Genomic DNA, 24,438 nt, shown 5'->3' with positions numbered 1-24,438 from the left:
GCGAAAATTAAAAAACCTATGGAACCTTATTTACATGTTAGTAGCGATGTTATTAGTATGAATGCAATTACTGCTAATACTATGGAGAAGTCTAAGCTTGGGGAAGCTAGTTTTTGTGATCTTTTTAGCTTCCCATCTTTAGGGGAGAAAATTTGTTCTGATAATGCTTTATCTCCCATATGCGATAACTCTAATGATGCTTCTGATATTTTGAATCCACCTGCTGAAAGTATTCAGTATAAAATACCTATGAAAATTATTGAACGTGTTATGGACAATCACTATAAAGGGGATGGAACTGTCCATCCTAGAGATCATTTACTGTTTTTGCACGAATTATGCGGGTTATTCAAGTGTGCAGGTATCTCTATGGATGAAGTGAAGAAGAAGCTATTCTCCGTTTCGCTGTCTGGTAAAGCGGCGCATTGGTATAAATTGTTGGAGAATAGACATTCTCTTGGTTGGGAGAAAATTGCATCTCTCTTTTATTCTAAATTTTATCCTCCTCATGAAGTGCATATTGATAGGAATTATATTTATAACTTTTATCCTCGTGATGGAGAGAGTATTTCTCAAGCGTGGGGGAGATTGAAATCACTAATGCTCAAATGTCCCATTCATGAGCTCCCCCGTAATGTTATTGTTAATAATTTGTATGCGAGACTTTCAGGACAACACAAGGACTATCTGGACGCGTGTTCGGAGGGATCTTTCACAAGCAAGGAGGTTGAAGCTAGGTGGGATCTTCTTGATCGGATTGAGGACAACGCTGAAGGATGGGAGAACGACAAAGGTAAAGAGTCAGGTATAAATTATGATTATGAATGCATTGAAGCTTTTATGGATACCGATAAATTTCAAAATATGAGTGCTACTTATGGTCTTGACTCTCAAGTTGCTGCAAATCTTTATAAATCCTTTGCTTCTCATTTTGAATTGCCTAAGAAGAATTTTGATAAGTATCATGAACCTTTTAAAGAGGCTTGCATGAAGAATGAAATTGTTGTTAATTATTGCAATAAGCATGCTCAAACTCCTAAGAATGCTATTTCTTATAAGCATGTTAATTTTTGTGGAATGCATAGACCTTGTGGAATTAATCAAGTCAAAGATGAATATTGCATCCATCATATTAATGAAAAAACAAGAAAGTGGTTTAGGGCTCTAGATGATCTTGGTAAAAAAGTTTGTGCCCTCTATCCTTTTATTTGTGAAGTTTGCCATGAAGTGGGTCATTTTAATTTTCAATGCTCCTCCAATGATAATTTGAACCCAATGAGTGCTGCAAATTTGTATTGTGATGATGAAATTACTCCTAATCAGCATGATGAACTTACTCTATTCTTGGGGTGTGAAGAACTGTCGAGAAAAATCTCTTTGTTACATATGAGTGATCTTGATATTGATGATGTCCTGCATGGGTGTTTTTCTTATTGCATTGATAATAGCCATACAAATACTTACATACAAAATATTTTAGAAGATGACACCTTGCCAAAATATGATAGGACATTTGTGTGTTTTCAACTAATTAATGAAAAGGAGGGATCCTCCCAAGTTTCTTCTATTGTTTCTGAAAGTAAATCAGGTTATGCGGACAAGCTACCCTTCAAGCCTCTTCCTCCTAGAGAAGGGAACGAGGAGAAGGAAGAGAAGAAGAAGAAAAAGGGGACGAAGAAGAAGAAGGAGAATAAAAAGAAAGAGGTAACGGCGTATCCCCGCGTATATGAGATAACGATAGGTAACCGTAAGTATGTTGCTCCTGATGATTATTGTGATAATGAATCTGAATACGATGATCTTCCTATGCCCTTTACATACATTAGCAATCATGATTTGAATGAGCACACTACTTTTGATATTGCAAATCTCTGGGAAATTAATTCTGAAAATGATGATGATAATAATTGCCATAGTGTCAGTGCTATCCATGCTTTCTCCCATAATGATATAGACAGCTCTAAGCTTGGGGAAGAGGTGTTTGAAAATCCTTTAGCTACTGGTCATTATGTTCTTGATACATCTCCTTCTAATAACAATGATGGTGTGGACACAGATAAACCGACTGTGAAAGATAACTATTCTATTTCCTATGATGACACTGTGCCTCCGATCTCTGATGATTATTACAAAGAATGCTATGATATAGGTTCTAACTATCTTTATGAAACTTGTCATAGTCATGATTGGGTTACCAAAAACAATTCCCTTAATATGCAACTTGTTTACCATGTTCAAATTCTGGATAATAATCCTGCTCCAATCACTATTAATGAAAAGAACTCTTCTTATGCCAAATTTAATGATACTTCTATGCATATGAACCATGATAAGAATGTTTTAAGTGATGGGTATATTGTGGATTTCATCAATGATGCTACTGAAAGTTATTATGAGAGAGGGAAATATGGTTATATGCATCTTAATAATATTAAGTTTCCCCTCTTTATGTTGAGAATCTTGAAGTTGCTCGTGTTTTATCCTCTTATGCTTGTCACTTTGTTCTTCATGAATTCATTTGTGTACAAGAGTCCTCTTCATAGGAAGCATGTTAGGCTTAAATGTGTTTTGAATTTGCCTCTTGAAGCTCTCTTTTGCTTCAAATACTATTTCTTGCGAGTGCATCACCAAAACTACTGAGCCCATCTTAATGGCTATAAAGAAAGAACTTCTTGGGAGATGACCCATGTGTTATTTTGCTACAGTATTTTGTTTTATATTTGTGTCTTGGAAGTTGTTTACTACTGTAGCAACCTCTCCTTATCTTAGTTTTGTGTTTTGTTGTGCCAAGTAAAGTCTTTGATAGTAAAGTCAATACTAGATTTGGATTACTGCGCAGAAACTGTTTTCTTGCTGTCACGAATCTGGGCAAAATTCTCTGTAGGTAACTCAGAAAATTATGCTAATTTACGTGAGTGATCCTCAGATATGTACGCAACTTTCATTCAATTTGAGCATTTTCATCTGAGCAAGTCTGGTGCCATTCTAAAATTCGTCTTTACGGACTGTTCTGTTTTGACAGATTCTGCCTTTTATCTCACATTGCTTCTTTCGCTGTGTTGGGTGGATTTCTTTGTTCCATTACCTTCCAGTAGCTTTGAGCAATGTCCAGAAGTGTTAAGAATGATTGTGTCACCTCTGAACATGTGAGTTTTTGATTATGCACTAACCCTCTAATGAGTTTGTTTCGAGTTTGGTGTGGAGGAAGTTTTCAAGGGTCAAGAGAGGAGGATGATATACTATTGTAACAGACCAACCTTGTTAATCAAATAATGTTGCTAAGTTGTCATGTGCATGCATGCATTTGCATTTAAATTGACAAAATTTGCACTAATATGTGTTGAAACAATGTTGCAAATGGTTGTAGTTTTGCTCTAATAAAATTTGTGCAAAAATCCCCTTGAAATTTGGGTCAAAATACCCCCAAATATCCCCAAATCTTGCCCTATTTTTCTTTTTCCAGAGAAATCCCAAAAATCCAGGGGGGTTTTTAGAAAACCCCCTTTCTTCTTCCACGCAGGCAGGCAGCTGCCTGGCGCGCCCCTCGCCGTCGATGGCGTCGGCGGCCTGGATGGCCCCGCCGCCCCTGGCCGCCTATAAACGTCGCCGCCGACCAGGGGAGAAGCCCCATTTCGCCTACCCCTCCTTTTCTCCTCCTCTCTGCGCCCGGCGGACCGAACCCTAGCCCTGGCCGGACCTCGCCGTCGCCGTTCTGCGCCGCCCCGAGCCTAGCCGACGCCGTCGTTCGCTCCGCCGCAACGCCGTCGACCTCCTCCGCCCATCAGCGCAAGCCAACAGGGCCGGAATCGGCCGAATCGACCGGCGCCCGTGGCTCGGGGCCTCCGCCGCTCGCCGGAGCTCCGGGCCTCCCTCGCCTCGCCGACGCCACCACGAGCTCCACGGTGAGCTCCTGGTCCTCCTGGTGCCCTCCGCTCGCCCTGGGTCGCCGTCTATCGCGCCGGCGACGAGCGCCTGCAAGCTCTGCCGCCAGCCACCGCCGCCGTGGTCGCTCCGGCGACCATTGGAGGGCGGCGCCGCCCTCATTTGGTTCGCCGCGACCCCGCGCGTCCAACGCGCATGCCCGCGCAGGCCCTGGCGCCCCGCAGCGTCGAGGCCGTGGCCAACCTGGCCGGCCATGGCCTGGATGACGTCATGCTGACGTCATTATGACGTCAGCCCACCCCTTTTTATTTTCTGTTTTAATTATATTTCGGAAAATGATGTATTTTATATCAATTTGTTCAAAAAAAATGAACCCTGCATGTTTATGAGTATTTCATACATCATTACAACCTTTAAACTTGCAAATGTAGTGAAACCCTAATTAGCCCCTCTCATATGGCGGTGTCCGATGTCGGAACCCCTTTAATCTGACGATGCACCTAGGGTTTACTCAATTCTATTAACATGACATATCATTCATCTTGTATGCGCATTGCATTATGCCATGTCGTGATTGTTTATTTCCCCTTTCCGGTGTTTGGTTCTTCGCGAATAGGATCTGAGCCGGAGTCCGACGTCAACGCCACCGACGAACAGTACTTATCCGCTGAGGGACAAGGCAAGCCCTAACCTGGTTCATCTATGATTTCGAAATGCTTTTATCTGTGGTTCCTACATATCGCATACGATTCAACTGTCTTTTATCGATAGATAGAGTTACCCTATTTGTTGCATGTCCGACCTTTGTAGCCTCGATACCCTGATCCACGGCTCCTAGCATAACTAGGTTTGGCATGTGTGCGTCGTGAGAGCCTTTATCTCTTTATGCTTAGCCATGCTTAGTTTGTTACGCTACTCCGGTCTTCGGACTGGAGCCTTACAATGAAATGAATCTAGCATGACAGGTTGACGTGGTAAGTATAGAGATGATGATAAATATGACTAAAGGCTCAGACGAGAGGCCACATTGGGATGTGGTGGGTTGTTTCGTTTCTGCCGACCCTAGGAACCGAGTTCTCGCCTCTTGAACCAAGACCGAGCGTACAACCACACGAGGCCCTATTATGGTACCCTCTCGACTCACTAACTTGCTTAAGTAGATTCCATGAGTCACATAGTTTGCGCGTTACCTGGTCATATGCATTGCATTTTGCTTGGGGGTTAAAGGTACATAACAGGCAGGTAAGCGTGGTCGTGGTGGCTGGGGGTTGCGGCCTCTGGGGAAACCCACCTCGGTACACATCGTTAAGGACCGACTTCGGGACTTGACCCGTTACGGCGGAATAATCCTTAGCGCGTGACTCATGGTCTTGGCGACAGCAAGGTAAAGGTCGTGGTCAACCACCCTCTGCCGGCTTTCCAAGGAAGAGAGCTTATACGTTGGCACTAAGAGTCGGTTGGCGCGTGTGGGTAAAGTTGTGCACCCCTGCAGGGTTATGAATCTTTTCGAAAAGCCGTGTCCACGGTTACGGACGACTTGGGAATGGATTCTGTGATCATAGAGAACATGAACCTAATCGTAAAACTTGGAAACCAATGTGTGTTTACGGATACCTTCTCCGGGTGTTGAGGGGGTGTTCCGAGGATAGTGGTTCGAGATTATGAAGATTGGTGGATACAATAGGATGATCAATAGAGATAGAGATGTCGCTCTCTTATCCCCTTTCAAAGGTTCTGAGTAGTCGAGCTTCTCTTCTCTCTTATCTTACAAAGGAAAACTGGCTTTACGCAAAAGAAGATCTACAGAAAGCCCGCATACCCGCTTTGCTAAAAGGTTGTACTAAGTCTTGCTGAGTCCCTGTACTCAGCTTTGCATGCTTTTGTTTCAGATGAAGTCTCTGCAGCCGAAGGCGGTTTCTACGTTAACATCGATGGTTAGTTTGGAGTTCCCAGGCAGCAGCCTGCGACTTATGGGCTGGGACGTCGCTTTATGTTATGGCTTCTTAAGCCCTTTGCTATCTTGTTATCTAGAATAACATAATTTGCTTCCGTTGCTTGTTGAATGTTGGGTCAGTGACCTCTGCGTGTAATAATTTGGATCTTACTCTGCCAAGAGTTGTAATATATTCTTTTGAGTCGTAGAGTCACTCTTGTGTTACCGATTCCCTCACTGTAGTCTCTCGAGCTCGAGGTTAGGCTTATGTCAGACGAAGATCTGGTATTTGTCTAACCCTGATCCCGGGGGTGCCACAGGTTTTGGTATCAGAGCAGGACTGACTGTAGGAAACCCTTGGTAACTGGTCGATGTTGAGTCTAGTGGTTGCGAAAACTATTTGAAAGCTAAAGATTATTTGCAAAACTCCGAATAGGATTCTTTTTACTCCTTACCTGGTGTCACTCTAATGCTGAGTCATCTTATCTGGTTTTGATTGGAAAAAGGTTTCTCTTCTTTCCTATCAATTCAAATCTCTAGGATACACGGGTTTGGGTTATTTTTCTCCAGTACTCCGTATCTGGTTGCTTGTCTCAGAGTTTCCAGAATGCCTCAGTTAATCTGAAGCATTATTCCTTTATTCTTGCTTCGGGTGCTTAGCATCCAATTGTTTGCCCTTATTGACATGGTGGTGGTATGTCATCTTTGCATTCCATCTTCATGGTTTGTGAGTCGGTTAGTAGTGTGTACATTTTGTATGCTTGTTTAACTACTATGATCGATACGATGATATATCCTCATATCACATGTCTTGTCTTCTCAGCATGCTCATTGCTTTCGGTACATGCTATCCTTCTGTTGAAATCCTTTCGGTGAATCCGTGTCTCATGGTTTTTGTCTTCTCCTCAGGATGTCAGGCGGTACTAGAAGTGGTGTTGGCCGTGGTCGTGGTCGTGGTCATGGCCGTGGCAATGGTCGTGGAGATGGCCACGAGGAGAATCCTGACCTTCCTCCTCCTCCTTCTATGGTCCAACTTATGGCCATGTATGAAGCCAATCGCGCAGACAACATTAGGCTCCTTGAAAGGATTGAGCGAAACACAGCTCAGCGTCATGAGGAACAAGTGGGGATCCGAAGCTTCATCCGCCTCACCCCACCAGTGTTCAGTTATTCCACTGAGCCACTTGATGCTGACTACTGGCTCCGTACCATCGAGCGCAAGCTTGAGGTTGCCCACGCTGCTCAAGCAGATTGGGTGAACTTTGCCACCTACCATCTTGAAGGAGCTGCTGGTTCATGGTGGGAAAATTTCCTGTTGATGCAGCCTGCTGGTCATGTCGTAACTTGGCCAGAGTTCAAAGCTGCTTTCCGTGCATATCATATCCCAGAGGGTCTGATGGATGAGAAAAGAGAAGAGTTTCTGAAGCTGACGCAGGGCAGTGGTTCTATCTGTGATTATCAAGGTAATTTCTATCGTCTTGCCTGCTATGCTCCTGAAGAAACTTCCACTGATGCCAAGAAGCAAGCCTTGTTCCGCAAGGGACTGGATCCTGAACTTCGTCGAGATCTCCATCTCCTGGACTTCCCAACCTGCCAAGATCTTGTCAACAAGGCTATGAAGGCAGAAAGAGGAAAGGTGAAGTATGAGGAAACTCGCAAGCGTCCTCGAGATACTTCTCAGTCTTCTGGATCAGGCAATCAGCGTCGTCGTGTTTTCATTCCATACAGTGCTGTGCCTCGTGCTCCTAATGCACCAAAGTCTTCTGGGTATGCTCCTCGCCCACAAGCTCCAAACAATTCTGGTGGAACAAACTATCGTCCCGCTATGGGTACTCCAGGCAGTGGTGCGTGCTTCACTTGTGGTCAACCTGGTCACTATATGAAAGAGTGCCCCCACAATACTTCTGTTCGTGGTGCTCCACCACCAAAGAAGTTTACCAAGCCCCAAGTTGCTGGTCATGGTCGTCTGACCCATGTTACTGCTGAAGAAGCTGAAGCAGATCCAAGCGTCATAATGGGTACGCTCCGAATCAACTCCGTTATAGCTACAGTTCTGTTTGATTCTGGAGCATCGCATTCATTCATATCCCAAGAGTTTGCTCAGTTGCATGGGATTCCTTTTAAAGATATGCCTACCCCTCTTATGGTTCATTCCCCTGGTTCTAGTTGGTATACCGCTATGGTTAGTCATGGGAATAAAATCGAGATTGGATATCTTATTTTTCCAATTCCCCTCATTGCCCTCAAGTCAACCGACATTGATATCATTTTGGGCATGGATTGGCTAGCTAAATATCAGGCTGTCATTGATTGTGGAGCCAGGTCTCTTACTCTGACCGATCTTTCCGGAAGCTCCATTCTGTATTGGTCTTCGGCAGCAACATCTCCATCAGCAGTACATATTCCTGATGCTGAGTTGTATGCCCTTGATGTCTTACCTCCGCTTGAAATTTCTGATGTTCCGGTGGTTTGTGACTTCCCTGATGTCTTCCCGGAAGAATTACCTGGCATGCCACCTGATCGAAGCGTGGAGTTTGTCATCGAGCTGGTTCCTGGAACTGCTCCTGTTTCTCGACGTCCTTATCGTATGCCTCGAGAAGAGTTGGTTGAACTAAAGAAGCAGTTGGAAGAGTTAGAAGGGAAAAGATACATTCAACCCAGTACTTCTTCCTGGGGATGTCCCGCACTCTTTGTCAAGAAGAGGGATACCAACGTTCCGCGTCTGGTTGTTGATTACCGGCCGCTCAACGCAGTAACCATCAAGAACAAGTATCCTCTACCTCGAATCAATGATCTTTTCGATCAATTGAGTGGTGCCACAGTCTTTTCTAAGATGGATTTGAGATCAGGCTACCATCAAATCAAAATCCGAACGGAGGACATTCCAAAAACGGCGTTCATGACTCGTTATGGTCTTTACGAGTACACCGTCATGTCCTTTGGCCTCACAAATGCTCCAGCCACTTTTATGCGGCTCATGAACTCAGTGTTTATGGAGTATCTTGACAAATTCGTCATTATCTACATTGATGATATTCTGGTCTACTCCAAAACCGAAGAAGAACACACTGAACACTTGCGTTTGGTGCTAACAAAGCTTCGTGAACATCGCCTCTATGCCAAGTTCTCTAAATGTGAGTTCTGGTTACAAGAGCTCATCTTTCTTGGCCATGTGGTCTCTGCAAAAGGTGTTGCAGTCATTCCAGATAAAGTTCAATCCGTTCTTGACTGGAAGACTCCTAAGTCAGCCAAAGAAATCCGGAGTTTTCTTGGGTTGGCGGGTTATTACCGCCGATACATCGAGAATTTCTCCAAGATCTCCAAACCAATGACTGATCTTCTCAAGAAAGATAAGAAATTTGAGTGGTCAGAAAAGGCTGAAGAAAGTTTTCAGACACTGAAAGTAAAGCTGACTACCGCTCCTGTACTTGTCCTTCCAGACACAAGCAAAGACTTTGTCATCTTCTGTGATGCCTCTCTTCAAGGGCTCGGATGTGTGTTGATGCAAGATGGCCATGTAGTGGCTTATGCCTCTCGACAGTTGAAACCACATGAGCTCAATTATCCAACTCATGATCTAGAGCTTGCAGCTGTGGTCCATGCTCTTAAGCAATGGCGACCTTACCTTTACGGTAACCGTTGCGAGTTGTACTCAGATCATCAAAGCCTGAAGTATCTCTTTACCCAACCAGATCTGAATCTCAGGCAGACAAGATGGTTGGAACTCATCAAGGACTATGATTTGGGTCTTAACTATCAGCCCGGCAAGGCCAACGTCGTTGCTGACGCCCTAAGTCGGAAGTCATATTGCAACAATCTGATGCTCAAGCAATGTCAACCTGCCCTCCATGAGGAATTTGCAAGACTCAATCTTGAAGTTGTTCCTCAGGGATTCCTTGCTAACTTAGAGGTGAAACCCTCTCTTGAAGACCAGATCAAAGCCGCTCAGAAGCGTGATTTGGGTATCACTAAGATCAAAGAGAACATTGCTAGCGGAGATGCTAAATGTTTCTCCGTCAACGATCAAGGTGTTGTCTACTTTGGTAACCGCTTGGTGGTGCCGAAGAAAAAGAACCTGAGAGAGCTTATCCTTCGAGAAGCTCATGAGTCTCCTCTATCTATTCATCCTGGAAGCACAAAGATGTATCAGGATCTTCGCCAAAGGTTCTGGTGGACCCGGATGAAAAGAGAAATCGCTCGCTTTGTAGCTGAATGCGACGTTTGTCGTCGTGTAAAAGCTGAGCATCAAATACCAGCTGGTACTCTTCAACCTCTATCTACTCCTGAATGGAAATGGGATGAAATTGGCATGGATTTCATTACCGGACTTCCCAAAACTCAGAAAGGAAGCAATGCTATATGGGTAATTGTTGATCGCCTATCCAAGGTTGCTCACTTCCTTCCTATCCGAGAAGACATTACCGCTAGCAAGTTGGCAGATCTGTATGTTTCCCGAATAGTCTCTCTTCATGGTGTTCCGAAGAGGATTATCTCTGACCGAGGAAGCCTGTTTACTTCCAAGTTCTGGGCCAGTTTCCAACAAGCTATGGGAACTCGTGTTTCCTTCAGCACGGCCTATCATCCTCAAACTGGTGGTCAAACTGAAAGGGTGAATCAAATCCTTGAAGACATGCTCAGGGCCTGTGTTATATCCTTCGGCAAGAATTGGGAAAAGTGCCTTCCATTTGCTGAATTCTCCTATAACAACAGTTTCCAATCTAGCCTGGGCATGGCGCCTTTTGAAGCTCTTTATGGACGGAAATGTCGAACCCCTCTGAATTGGTCAGAAACCGGTGAAAGACAGTTCTTTGGACCGGACATGATCAAGGAAGCAGAAGATCAAGTTGGCATTATCCGAGAACGTTTGAAAGCTGCTCAGTCTCGTCAAAAGAGCAATTATGATCGTCATCATCAAGAAGTTCGCTATGAAGTTGGCGAGCAAGCTTATCTTCGAGTCACTCCTTTGAGAGGTGTTCATCGTTTCGGTATCAAAGGCAAACTAGCTCCTCGCTATGTTGGTCCTTTCCGCATCCTTGCAAAACGAGGTACACTTGTCTATAAGTTGGAACTCCCTCCAACTTTTCCTGAAGTTCATGACGTCTTCCATGTCTCCCAACTTAAACGTTGCTTCAAAGATCCCATCCGTGGTGTTGATCACGAAACACTTGATCTCCAAGAGGATCTGACCTATCGAGAGTATCCTGTTCGTATCCTTGATGAAGCTGAGCGTAAAACTCGGCGTCAAACCATCAAATTCCTGAAAGTTCAATGGTCTCATCACTCTGATTCAGAAGCAACCTGGGAACGAGAAGATCGTCTCCGATCTGAGTACCCTATCTTCTTTTCTAAAACTTAGGAATCTCGGGGACGAGATTCTTGTAAGGGGGGTAGAGTTGTAACAGACCAACCTTGTTAATCAAATAATGTTGCTAAGTTGTCATGTGCATGCATGCATTTGCATTTAAATTGACAAAATTTGCACTAATATGTGTTGAAACAATGATGCAAATGGTTGTAGTTTTGCTCTAATAAAATTTGTGCAAAAATCCCCTTGAAATTTGGGTCAAAATACCCCCAAATATCCCCAAATCTTGCCCTGTTTTTCTTTTTCCAGAGAAATCCCAAAAATCCAGGGGGGTTTTTAGAAAACCCCCTTTCTTCTTCAACGCAGGCAGGCAGCTGCCTGGCGCGCCCCTCGCCGTCGATGGCGCCGGCGGCCTGGATGGCCCCGCCGCCCCCTGGCCGCCTATAAACGTCGCCGCCGACTAGGGGAGAAGCCCCATTTCGCCTCCCCCTCCTTTTCTCCTCCTCTCTGCGCCCGGCGGACCAAACCCTAGCCCTGGCCGGACCTCGCTGTCGCCGTTCTGCGCCGCCCCGAGCCCAGCCGACGCCGCCGCTCGCTCCGCCGCAACGCCGTCGACCTCCTCCGCCCATCGGCGCAAGCCAACGGGCGGAATCGGCCGAATCGACCGGCGCCCGTGGCTCGGGGCCTCCGCCGCTCGCCGGAGCTCCGGGCCTCCCTCGCCTCGCCGACGCCACCACGAGCTCCACGGTGAGCTCCTGGTCCTCCTGGTGCCCTCCGCTCGCCCTGGGTCGCCGTCTATCGCGCCGGCGACGAGCGCCGCAAGCTCGCCGCCAGCCACCGCCGCCGTGGTCGATCCGGCGACCCTTGGAGGGCGGCGCCGCCCTCATGTGGTTCGCCGCGACCCCGCGCGTCCAACGCGCATGCCCGCGCAGGCCCTGGCGCCCCGCAGCGTCGAGGCCGTGGCCAACCTGGCCGGCCATGGCCTGGATGACGTCATGCTGACGTCATTATGACGTCAGCCCACCCCTTTTTATTTTCTGTTTTAATTATAATTCGGAAAATGATGTATTTTATATCAATTTGTTCAAAAAAAATGAACCCTGCATGTTTATGAGTATTTCATACATCATTACAACCTTTAAACTTGCAAATGTAGTGAAACCCTAATTAGCCCCTCTCATATGGCGGTGTCCGATGTCGGAACCCCTTTAATCTGACGATGCACCTAGGGTTTACTCAATTCTATTAACATGACATATCATTCATCTTGTATGCGCATTGCATTATGCCATGTCGTGATTGTTTATTTCCCCTTTTCGGTGTTTGGTTCTTCGCGAATAGGATCTGAGCCGGAGTCCGACGTCAACGCCACCGACGAACAGTACTTATCCGCTGAGGGACAAGGCAAGCCCTAACCTGGTTCATCTATGATTTCGAAATGCTTTTATCTGTGGTTCCTACATATCGCATACGATTCAACTGTCTTTTATCGATAGATAGAGTTACCCTATCTGTTGCATGTCCGACCTTTGTAGCCTCGATACCCTGATCCACGGCTCCTAGCATAACTAGGTTTGGCATGTGTGCGTCGCGAGAGCCTTTATCTCTTTATGCTTAGCCATGCTTAGTTTGTTACGCTACTCCGGTCTTTGGACTGGAGCCTTACAATGAAATGAATCTAGCATGACAGGTTGACGTGGTAAGTATAGAGATGATGATAAATATGACTAAAGGCTCAGACGAGAGGCCACATTGGGATGTGGTGGGTTGTTTCGTTTCTGCCGACCCTAGGAACCGAGTTCTCGCCTCTTGAACCAAGACCGAGCGTACAACCACACGAGGCCCTATTATGGTACCCTCTCGACTCACTAACTTGCTTAAGTAGATTCCATGAGTCACATAGTTTGCGCGTTACCTGGTCATATGCATTGCATTTTGCTTGGGGGTTAAAGGTACATAACAGGCAGGTAAGCGTGGTCGTGGTGGCTGGGGGTTGCGGCCTCTGGGGAAACCCACCTCGGTACACATCGTTAAGGACCGACTTCGGGACTTGACCCGTTACGGCGGAATAATCCTTAGCGCGTGACTCATGGTCTCGACGACAGCAAGGTAAAGGTCGTGGTCAACCACCCTCTGCCGGCTTTCCAAGGAAGAGAGCTTATACGTTGGCACTAAGAGTCGGTTGGCGCGTGTGGGTAAAGTTGTGCACCCCTGCAGGGTTATGAATCTTTTCGAAAAGCCGTGTCCACGGTTACGGACGACTTGGGAATGGATTCTGTGATCATAGAGAACATGAACCTAATCGTAAAACTTGGAAACCAATGTGTGTTTACGGATACCTTCTCCGGGTGTTGAGGGGGTGTTCTGAGGATAGTGGTTCGAGATTATGAAGATTGGTGGATACAATAGGATGATCAATAGAGATAGAGATGTCGCTCTCTTATCCCCTTTCAAAGGTTCTGAGTAGTCGAGCTTCTCTTCTCTCTTATCTTACAAAGGAAAACTGGCTTTACGCAAAAGAAGATCTACAGAAAGCCCGCATACCCGCTTTGCTAAAAGGTTGTACTAAGTCTTGCTGAGTCCCTGTACTCAGCTTTGCATGCTTTTGTTTCAGATGAAGTCTCTGCAGCCGAAGGCGGTTTCTACGTTAACATCGATGGTTAGTTTGGAGTTCCCAGGCAGCAGCCTGCGACTTATGGGCTGGGACGTCGCTTTATGTTATGGCTTCTTAAGCCCTTTGCTATCTTGTTATCTAGAATAACATAATTTGCTTCCGTTGCTTGTTGAATGTTGGGTCAGTGACCTCTGCGTGTAATAATTTGGATCTTACTCTGCCAAGAGTTGTAATATATTCTTTTGAGTCGTAGAGTCACTGTTGTGTTACCGATTCCCTCACTGTAGTCTCTCGAGCTCGAGGTTAGGCTTATGTCAGACGAAGATCTGGTATTTGTCTAACCCTGATCCCGGGGGTGCAAGAAGAGTGAAAAGTCTAAGCTTGGGGATGCCCCGGTGGTTCATCCCTGCATATTTCAAGAAGACTCAAGCGTCTAAGCTTGGGGATGCCCAAGGCATCCCCTTCTTCATCGACAAATTATCAGGTTCCTTCTCTTGAAACTATATTTTTATTCGGTCACATCTTATGTACTTTACCTGGAGCGTCTGTATGTTTCTTGTTTTTGTTTTGTTTGAATCAATGCTTGTGTGGGAGAGAGACACGCTCCGCTGGTTCGTATGAACACATGTGTTCTTAGCTCATAATATTCATGGCGAAGGTTGAAACTGCTTCGTTAATTATTATATGGTTGGAATTGGAAAATGCTACATGTAGTAATTGGTATGATGCCTTGAATAACTTGATACTTGGCAATTGTTGTGCTCTTGTTTAAGCTCTTGCATCATATACCTTGCACCCATTAGTGAAGAAATACATAGAGCTTGTTAAAATTTGGTTTGCATGAGTGGTTTCTCTAGAGTCTAGATATTTTCTAGTAAGATGTTTGAACAACAAGGAAGACGATGTATAGTTTTATAATGCTTGTAATATGTCTTTTATGTGAGTTTTGCTGTACTAGTTCGTGCTTGTGTTTGCTTCAAACAACCTTGCTAGCCTAAACCTTGTATCGAGAGGGAATACTTCTCATGCATCCAAATCCTTGAGCCAAACAACACTATGCCATTTGTGTCCACCATACCTACCTACTACATGGTATTTTCCGCCATTCCAAAGTAAATTGCTTGAGTGCTACCTTTAAAATTCCATCATTCACCTTTGCAATATATAGCTCATGGGACATATAGCTTAAAAACTATTGTGGTATTGAATATGTAATTATGCACTTTATCTCTTATTAAGTTGCTTGTTGTGCGATAACCATGTTCACTGGGGACGCCATCAACTATTCTTTGTTGAATATCATGCGAGTTGCTATGCATGTCCGTCTTGTTTGAAGTAAGAGCGATCTACCACCTTATGGTTAAGCATGCATATTGTTAGAGAAGAACATTGGGCCGCTAACTAAAGCCATGATCCATGGTGGAAGTTTCAGTTTTGAACATATATCCTCAATCTCAAATGAGAAAATTATTAATTGTTGTTACATGCTTATGCATAAAAGAGGAGTCCATTATCTGTTGTCTATGTTGTCCCGGTATGGATGTCTAAGTTGAGAATAATCAATAGCGAGAAATCCAATGCGAGCTTTCTCCTTAGACCTTTGTACAGGCGGCATAGAGGTACCCCTTTGTGACACTTGGTTAAAACATGTGCATTGTGATGATCCGGTAGTCCAAGCTAATTAGGACAAGGTGCGGGCACTATTAGTATACTATGCATGAGGCTCGCAACTTGTAAGATATAATTTACATGATACATATGCTTTATTACTACCGTTGACAAAATTGTTTCATGTTTTCAAAATAAAAGCTCTAGCACAAATATAGCAATCGATGCTTTCCTCTTTGAAGGACCATTCTTTTACTTTTATTGTTGAGTCAGTTCACCTATCTCTCTTTACTTCAAGAAGCAAACGCTTGTGTTAACTGTGCATTGATTCTTACATACTTGCTTATTGCATTTGTTATATTGCTTTGCATTGACAATTATCCATGATATATACATGTTACAAGTTGAAAGCAACCGCTGAAACTTAATCTTCCATTATGTTGCTTCAATACCTTTTACTAAGAATTTATTGCTTTATGAGTAACTCTTATGCAAGACTTATTGATGCTTGTCTTGAAAGTACTATTCATGAAAAGTCTTTGCTATATGATTCAATTGTTTACTCATTGCATTTACATTGTTTCGAATCGCTGCATTCATCTCATATGCTTTACAATGGTATGATTAAGATTATGTTGGTAGCATGTCACCTCAGAAATTATCTCTTATCGTTTACCTACTCGAGGACGAGTAGGAACTAAGCTTGGGGATGCTGATACGTCTCCAACGTATCTATAATTTCCGATGTTCCATGCTTGTTTTATGACAATACCAACATGTTTTGTTCACACTTTATATCATTTTTATGCGTTTTCCGGAACTAACCTATTGACGAGATGCCGAAAGGCCAGTTGCTGTTTTCTGCTGTTTTTGGTTTCAGAAATCCTAGTAAGGAAATATTTTCGGAATCGGACGAAATCAACGCCAAAAGTCTTAGAAATACGCGAAGCTTCCAGAGCACCGGAGAAAGGTCAGAGGGGTGCCAGGGGGCCCCACACCCTAGGGCGGCGCGGCCCAAGGGGGGGCGCGCCCCCCTATGGTTTGGGCAGCCCGTGGCCCCTCCGACTCCGACTCTTCGCCTATTTAAGCCGGCGTGACCTAAAACTTCGACACCAATGGACGAAACCCACAGAAACCTTCCAGAGCCGCCGCCATCGCGAGGCCAAGATCTGGGGGACAGGAGTCTCTGTTCCGGCACGCTGCCGGAGCGGGGAAGTGCCCCCGGAAGGCTTCTCCATCGACACCGCTGCCATCTCCACCGCCATCTTCATCACCGCTGCTGCTCCCATGAGGAGGGAGTAGTTCTCCATCGAGGCTCGGGGCTGTACCGGTAGCTATGTGGTTCATCTCTCTCCCATGTACCTCAATACAATAATCTCATGAGCTGCTTTACATGATTGAGATTCATATGAGTTTTGTATCACAATTTATCTATGTGCTACTCTAGCAATGTTATTAAAGTAGTTTTATTCCTCCTGCACGTGTGTAAAGGTGACAGTGTGTGCACCGTGTTAGTACTTGGTTTATGCTATGATCATGATCTCTTGTAGATTGCGAAGTTAACTATTGCTATGATAATATTGATGTGATCTATTCCTCCTACATATGCATGAAGGTGACAGTGTGCATGCTATGTTAGTACTTGGTTTAGTCTGTTGATCTATCTTACACTACAAGGTTACTAAAATATGAACAGTAATTGTGGAGCTTGTTAACTCCGGCATTGAGGGTTCGTGTAATCCTACGCAATGTGTTCATCATCCAACAAAAGTGTAGAGTATGCATTTATCTATTCTGTTATGTGATCAATGTTGAGAGTGTCCACTAGTGAAAGTGTAATCCCTAGGCCTTGTTCCTAAATACTGCTATCGCTGCTTGTTTACTGTTTTACTGTGTTACTACTGCTGCAATACTACCACCATCAACTACACGCCAGCAAGCTATTTTCTGGCACCGTTGCTACTGCTCCTATATATTCATACCACCTGTATTTCACTATCTCTTCGCCGAACTAGTGCACCTATTAGGTGTGTTGGGGACACAAGAGACTTCTTGCTTTGTGGTTGCAGGGTTGCATGAGAGGGATATCTTTGACCTCTTCCTCCCTGAGTTCGATAAACCTTGGGTGATCCACTTAAGGGAAAACTTGCTGCTGTTCTACAAACCTCTGCTCTTGGAGGCCCAACACTGTCTACAGGAAAGGAGGGGGAACGTAGACATCAATCGACCGCTGATAATCCCGACAAAATCGGAATTTCGAGACGATACGCTCCTTCCTTCTCGACGCGAAAGTGGAACCTTCCGAACATCATCTCCATGGGCTCCTCCAGATACGCATATGCATCCAACCGGGAGGGCGGGTGAGGCACAAAATCAACTAGACCAGTTTCGATCTGTTTACCTCTGTCCATTGCTTTGCTTGCAGTTGATGAAGTCGACGATCTTGAACGTGCCATCGAGTAATTCCCACAGACGGCGCCAATTGACAAGGGATTAACTTATCAATGCCTACAAGTTGTAGACTAGGGTTTTGCTGGAAGTAGAGGGCAAGTAGATCTCGAAGGTTTCAGCCGAAAAGTACTCGACGAATATGAAAACTATGGGTTTGTAAGACAATGATTCGATTCTCTCTTTGTCCCTCGACTCCCCCTTATATAGGAGGCGGAGCCGAGGGATTCGCGATACACAAGTTTACAGAGTCCGGGAGGGTTTCTGACCCGTCCCGCAAGATTACAAGTCTATGTTTCCTAATACAACTCTAACTTTCCTTAACACTATCTTGGGCTTCCGAACTTCATATTCTTCGATACGTGGGCCTTCAGTAAACCCCGGGTACTATCTTCAGCAGGCCCATTGGGGATGCCTATGTCAGCAACAACATCAAAAGAGAGACAGCGAAAACAAAAAGAAAAAGTGGTCAACTTGACCTCCGGCTTCGATGAACTTGGGGCTGGAGCTGGTTTGAATCCAAGGAATAAGGCAAGTATTTTCTTTGAGTTTGGCTTGGCAGCCTTGATCAAAGACACCCACGTCTTCGTCTCCATCTTCAGAACGTCGCCAACCTTGGCCCAGTCGACGTTTTGTTGGCTGCTAGAAACCAAGGCAATGGTGCCTTCAACACCAACCTTCAAGCCTTCTGGTCGAAGATTGTGTCCAAGATCTTCTTCAACGTTGAAGCACTTGGCCAGCTCGCCAAAAGACTTGGGTTCTTCTTTCTTCGAGAAGAAATACGGAAACAGCTTCGCCAGGCCCAAGTTGGCATCATTAATGCCTTGGCGTGCTTCATCTCCATGAATCTCGAGGAGGGAGAGCGCGTCGAGAAGGGGGTCACCCTCAGGAAATTCGAGTTCGTAATCTTGACGCGTCTTCCCTGATGGTGGAAAATATAGCTTGTCAAAAGAAAAGAAAAAAGCACGGTACCCGAAAAATAAAAAGTTGGTGAGAGTACTTACTAACAAAACGTCGACTCTGCGCTTCTAAGCGAGAGATAATTTCTTTTTCTCGAGTGGCTTGCTGAGTGATGTGGTCACTCAGAGAGGTTTCAGCGTTGTGAAGTCTTTTTCGAAGATCTTCCACAGCGGCAGCGCTGGATTCAGCCTTCTTGCGAGCCTTTTCGCTTTGCTCCAATTTCAGAGCAAGAGCGTCAGCACGTTTGTTAGCTTCCGCAAGATCGGCTGGAAAAACAGTCGACAATAATAATTGTCATGACAAGAATTATGAGGAAGGCAATTCAATCAAGAGAAGAACAACAAGATAGTACCTTTCAGCTTGTTCGAAAGATCACGGTACCCGACGAATTGGGTACCGAGACGGAAAAATTCATTCATCAAAGGCTGGAGAGATCCAAAGAAAGAAAAATCAAATATAGTATGGAAAAAGTTCGAAGACAACTAGCAAAAAAGAGAAAACACACAACAAAGGAGAAACTTACATCATTCAACGAAGAAGTCGTGAAACCACCACTTAATTGGGTGGGTTCTTCGATTGACTCAACCCTGGCTCTCATCGGTGAAGGGGCTCGAGGGCTTGCAGCTGGAGCAGTAAGCTCAACACCTTGTTGAGGTGCCGAGGTCTCATCTCCATCAGGTTGAGCTTCCGAGACAACCAAAGTACGAGACGTGCTCGTTCGAGCAGTCACGTCAATGGCGGGATTGTCCTCCTCTTCATCACTGCGATAAACAGGTTACAGTATAAAGAGACAATATAGTCAAAAATGACGAGAGCAACAAGTAAAAGAAAAACTTACGAGCTGATAAGGGCAGCTTCATAAGGGTTTAAAGTTGTCCTTTCTTCAGAAGGAGCAACTTCTTCGGCATGTGATGTGCCGGCTTTGGACGTACCAGTGTCGACAACCTCAAGCCTTTTTCTTTTGTTCCCTGGGGAAACAGTAGAAGGAAGGGATTGTGTCGACTCGCTGGCGTCAGATTCAACTTCTTTTTCAGAGGAAGCCGCAGATTTGCGAGAACCTGCGACTTCACTCCCAGGGAGAGAAGTACCCTGGTTGTCGTCAGTGACAACAGCCTGTTCTTCAACTTCTCCGTCTTCGGGGAGAGGAGGAAGAGAAGATAGGACCGGGTGGTTCTATAAGAAAAATAGCAACAAGGAAATATGCAGGGGTGTCAGTAAAAAAGAAGAAGCAGTAGTCGATAAAACAGCAAAAATTCGGGAAGACAAAAAAGTCGAGAGGACAAAATACAAGGAAAATACCTGGGGGAGAGGATTGGCGGCGCTGTATGGCACCACGCGGCAAGAGGATGGAATGGGATCCTTCTTGCTGGCCGATGAAATTCTTCGAATAAGCTTCTCCAAGTCCTTTACAGAAAGATCCTTGGAGAGCCTATTGGCATCTTTTTCGCCAGCATAAGTCCAAAGGGGATTTTTGCGAGCTTGCAGAGGCTGCACTCTAATCCTAAGGAAATAGGCTGTGATCTGGATACCCGACAGTTCCTTGCCTCGGGTATTCTGAAGCTCACGGATACGGGACATGAGAGCCTCTGTCGCCGTTTTTTCTTCTTCGGTAGCTTCAGCATCCCAGGAACGGCGGCGAAGAATCTTGGCGCTTCCGTCAAAAGGAGTAATGTTGTGCTCGACGGAGTTGGCACTTTCTTCGTGTATATAGAGCCATCTTTTGCGCCACCCTTGGACGGAGTCAGGGAATTCGACGTCAAAATACTCGACGTCGGAGCGAACGCAGATAACAACGCCCACTAGTAGGAAAACCCTTATAGGCGGAGCTTATTTCTGTGGCGCACCACTAAAAATGCGCCACAGAATATTATTTTGTGGCGCACCATTCTGGGTGCGCCACAGAAATAGCTTAATTTTGTGGCGCACGCTTGGGTAGTGCGCCACAGAAACTATGTGGGGCCCACATCCTGCCACCACCATTTATTACTGTAGGTATTTCTGTGGCGCACATGTCTTGCTGCGCCACAAAAATAATTTTTTCTGTGGCGCACTAGCTTTGGTGCGCCACAGAAGTAGTTGATTCTGTGGCGCACCTTCTCCGGTGCGCCACAGAATTAAGGGACTTATATCATCTCGCCCGTGCCCTCCCCGCCTGTTCACCTCTCCCCTCCCGAGCCCCTCCCCTCTCCCCTCTCCTCCGTGGTCGCCTGGATCCGCCACCGCCGCCTTCCTCCGTGGTCGCCTGGAGGATTCCTCCCCTCTCCCCTCTCCTCCGTGGTCGCCTGGATCCGCCGCCGCCGCCTTCCTCCGTGGTCGCCTGGATCCTCCATGGTCGTCGCCGCCGCCGTCGCCGCCGCCTTCCTCCGCGAGGGGCGCATGCCGCCGCGGTCCTCCCATCCCCGCCACCTGCAGCACAAACTGCCCCTACGGCGAGGAGGGGCCGCCGCGAGGAGGGGCCGCCGTCGCGGCAAGGTGGAGGATCCGCCGCCTCCTCCTCCTCCTCCACCCCTGCCGTCATCTTCAAGCTCGTCCTCCACCCCTGGCATCGGTGCTCTCTCTTCCCCCCCTCCTCTCCCTCTTAATTCCTCCTCCGCTGCCCCTATGGCTTGTGTTTGCAAGCTCTGGTGATCATTTGATCACCAATTGGTTGATAATTACTTACTACTTTCTCTATCTATGCATGTTGCTTGATATACTGTGTTGTTGCTTGATTTGTATAGCTTCTCACCATGTACTGGTGGTTGCTTATGCTTTGAAAAGCATATGAATGGATGCATGATGCTTGCCAAGCATCCCTGTTGCCTACCAGTTGACTAATTCATTTATCTGTGAAACTTTATCTTGTTAATGTAGATAATTGAGATGAACTACTTTGCAGTAATGATTCTATTACTGTATTTACTTAAGCTAGATGGATGCCAACTATTGTTGGGGACCCTAGCTTCATTTTGAATCCTGTTGGGTAATGATAAGTGTGTAGGCTTGGTGGTTTGGATGGTTTGGTGGTTGAATTGGCCTTTGCAGTCATGAACTGCTGGCTTGGTAAATCATCTGGGATGGTTTCCTTCCTAGTTCCATTTGGAAGATGCTACTATTCAATTGGTTGGCATAACCATGGTGACTTGAGTTGGTCAAATTCCTGGTCCTTGCCATTTGTACCAGGCTTCACTTGGTCTATGATTAAATGATGACCAAACATTGTTATTCCACCCTATGTGCTTGTGTTTGACATGGTTGTTGCTATGTCTCTGTACATATTTACTTGATGGATTCTTGTGAGCTTATGGTATGCTAAAATAGAGATATCCACAGTAGGGGATCATGTAAATGAATGCCACTGTGGTATCCTTTGAAGAAAATGGGAAGTTTCTGATGGTTTAAAAGACTAGGTGATGCTAGGTTATTAAGTTGGCTGTCAAGGTTGGTTTTATCTGGTTAACTTGGATAGGCTATGTGTTCTTGCTTACTTATGCATATCCATCTCTACTGGATTGACTAGCTCAGGCTTGGCCTCTCTCTTGCCAGCATCACTTGGTTACTACCAAGTGATGAATAATCCCTTATGGTACCCCAGCTTTGTTTTGAACTCAACTGAGTAATGATAAATTTCTATTTCTTGTTGGCTTTGATGAAAATAGAGATATCCACAGTAGGGGATCATGTAAATGAATGCCACTGTGGTATCCTTTGAAGAAAAAGGACTGTTTCTGATGGTTTTAAAAGGCTAGGTGGTGCTAGGTGATTCAGTTGGCTACCAAGACTTGTCTCATCTGGTTAGCTGGGATATGCTATGTGTTGTTGCTTGTTTAGGCATATCTATCACTTACTTAGTTCTTGGTTCTTGATTGGCCTCTCTTTTGCCAGCATCACTTGGTCTATATACCAAGTGATGAATAATCCCTTTGGAGCATCTGCTCCATGCATGCTATGTGTGTTTGAGCATCTTGACTTATGTCCCTATGATAATGGATCATCAAATGTTTCCCTTTGTCCCTGGTTGCCTCCTTAATTGATGCCTTATGATCCAAATGATCCAAGTCCCTTGCATGATCCCATTTGTCCCTAATGTTGCTTAATTAAGATGAATAAATTCCCTCTAATCACCATTTGGAGATCAAGACTAGTTCTTGATATCCATTAGTTACTGTCAACACATGTGTTTGCATGTGTGTGTGAGCTGCTTGTAGTGTCACTTGTCGACTATTCAAGTTTCAATGTTGGTTACTTTTCCTCTAGTGCAAGAAATGGTTGAGCAGATTTTTATCCACTGTTGGCCTTTATTCTTGGGTAGCTCAAAGTGTCATGCACTTACTGGATCATCAAATGTTTCCCTTAATTTGTCCCTGGTTGCCTCCTTAATTGATGCCTTATGATCCAAATTACTATATTATTGGATTGAGTGATATGGCTACTGCTTGTTTGCTCTCCAAATGCTATATATGTGTATTTGACCATGCTTATGATGGATTTCTTTTAAGGACTCTCTAGCTAGATTAGAGGGGAAAAAGTTGCTGCTTTGTTGCCTATGATAATGGATCATCAAATGTTTCCCTTTGTCCCTGGTTGCCTCCTTAATTGATGCCTTATGATCCAAATGACCCAAGTCCCTTGCATGATCCCATTTGTCCCTAATGTTGCTTAAGATGAATAAATTCCCTCTAATCACAAAGTATGAGGCATTCCATTTAGTTGATACCACTTGGCTCTTTCTTCCATTTTAGTGCCCATGATTAGAATGTTCGGTCAACTGTCCACTCCGGGGTGTCGCTAGTGAGCCTGGTGTGATGGCACAAATATCAATCTCTTGTGCATCCTACCTGGCCTCGCTAACGCCATCTCGGAATGTTCATATTTCTTTCGACCAACAAAGTATGAGGCATATGATATCTAGTTGAGATACCACTTGGCTCTTTCTTCCATTTTAGTGCCGATGATTAGAATGTTTGGTCACCTATACGCCGCAATATACTTTGTAGACGAGCCCCCCTTTCCCTGGCCGCCGTTCCGTGAACGAGTCCTTGACGAGACAACAACGCCGACATGCCTCTCCGGCACAGCACCACTTTTCTTCTCTCGCCGTCCAGTACGTGAACGAGTCCTTAAAGCCAAGACGGTGCCAGCCTCCCTAGCATCATGCCGACCCCTGTTGTCGCGCTTCAGGCCGTGTCGATCACGCGCCCTGCACTCTTCGCCTTTTTGCCCGGTGAACGAATAGACTAATCGTTGGAATAAGGAAGCCGATGACGGCCGATCGCAATTTAATCTTGCGACCGGCTGTCATCGGTTTCCTTATTCAAAACGATCAGCCTATTGGTTCACCGGGCAAGAAGGCGAACAAAGCGAGGCGCGGACACACGGCTTGAAGCGCGGCAACACGGCCTGGCATAATGCTGGGCAGGCCGGCACGGTCTTTGCATCAAGGACTCGTTCACTGGACAGCGAGGGACTGGCGTGGTTCTGCGTCGGAGATGCAGATCGGCGTTGTTGTGTCGTCAAGCACCCGTTGATGGAACGCCGACCGGGGAAAGGGGGCCCTTCTGCAAAGTATACGGCGGTGTATACTGCAACTATGGTTTCTGACCATAGTATTTGTGTTGACCAACAATGTATGAGGCACATATTCTATTTTGTCATTCCATTTGCTTTGAGATTTTCAAAATGCCGATGATTAAAATGTTTGGTCACCGT

Source organism: Lolium perenne, chromosome 5, assembly GCF_019359855.2.
Source record: "Lolium perenne isolate Kyuss_39 chromosome 5, Kyuss_2.0, whole genome shotgun sequence".
In the NCBI taxonomy this organism is placed as follows: domain Eukaryota; kingdom Viridiplantae; phylum Streptophyta; class Magnoliopsida; order Poales; family Poaceae; genus Lolium; species Lolium perenne.
The sequence above is the reverse complement of the archived record's forward strand: the minus strand, read 5'-3'. Positions refer to the sequence as shown.